Source organism: Aphanomyces astaci (genome assembly GCF_000520075.1).
Source record: "Aphanomyces astaci strain APO3 unplaced genomic scaffold supercont1.76, whole genome shotgun sequence".
Lineage (NCBI taxonomy): Eukaryota > Oomycota > Saprolegniomycetes > Saprolegniales > Verrucalvaceae > Aphanomyces > Aphanomyces astaci.
The window spans coordinates 168,273-169,785 of NW_009798339.1; positions in this window are offsets into that span (position 1 = coordinate 168,273).

Consider the following 1,513-nt stretch of genomic DNA (forward strand, 5'->3'; position numbering starts at 1 on the left):
CGACCCTGGCGCTTCCTATTCTGACTTGGCTATATGGGCAGCCACAACGTTTGGGCCTCGACGAAGCCGTCCAAATCAACCATCTGAAACACTTTTAAGCACTACCAAACAACGAGTGTTCGAGCCCACAGCAATGCTATATCACATGAGCGCCGCGTAAAACTACCCGAAGTGGAGAATATGGTACTTAAGTGGGTACTACGATGTGAAGAATTGGAAGTTTGCATTACCAGTGAGCTCATCCGCAAGCAAGCATCCAACTACGCCGCCCAGCTTGACGTGCCCAACTCCGATATCCCGTCCTATTCGAAGGGTTGGTTATACCGGTTCCAGCAAAAGCACGTACTTACCAGCAAAATTGAACATGGCGAAGCAGGATAAACCCCCCAAGCCGACGTCGATATCGGAGGGCGTGAAATCCAGAATGTCACCAGTGGCTATGAAGCCGGCAACATCTACAACATGGATGAGACATCGTTCTTTTACTTGCATGTCACCACACTGCTCAATTACACGCAATCAAATTCCTGGAACCAAAAAGAACAAGAAAATAATCACGCGGCACATGTGCCCCTGCGGGCTCCCTTGCTTCCACGTACCAGTGCGTGTGCAACCAAGTGTACCGCACTGACGACAATTACTTGGAAGCAACGTCGAATATTTCCGAGAGTTTTGGCAGCTGTGGTCAAGGAATTCCTGCGACCCCAGGACCAGCCTATGCGTCTGTTCCGAGGAAACTACCGGCCCCTAATGCTCCTTGCACGATAGCTCTCCCACTGCCTGCTCTTCGAACGGTGTGTGCACCAGTGAAGTCAAATGCAAATGCAACGTTAGCTACCTGAGTACGTTTTGCGACAAGGTCAGCCCCTCGGCCGCGTCGTCCAGTGGCAAGGATAGCGGAAACTGCACTGGAAGTTCCTCCTCCGCGACTGTGTCGGCTGCAGTCCTCATTGTGGGACTCTTGACATGGATCTTGTAAGCAAGTACTGCAAGTACTTACACCTTCGCTACCACTCGTATCCTATTTAAGCTAACAGACCCACATTTAATTCAAAATTACCTTTGGCTCTTGTTCTTACCACGAATCCCGATGGCAGTGATGTCACTGACCCGCTCTTTATCTGTAGTGCTGTTCGACCGCTTCCGTGACCAGTCTGGTGAAGAGCTCGGATTCGAGTACCATGCAAGTAAGAAGGCTTAGATGAATGGTAACATCTTCAACACTTACCTAAATACGTTGTGTGCCAAAGTGGCTGGACAAGACCGAAAGATTTTGATGCTCGTGGACAATGCACCACCGCACCTACTTCACACCGAGACTGTGTTGAGAAAAATTCGAGATCGAATGCTGACGAAGAATACAACTACTTATCTTCAACCACAATATGCCGGTATCATTGCATCGTTCAAGTCCAAGGTCAAATAGCGACAGCTGGAGAACGCGCTCGACCAAATCGATGCTCTCATGGCGGGGCGACAGGAGATATTGTACGAGGTTCCACTTGTGGAGGCG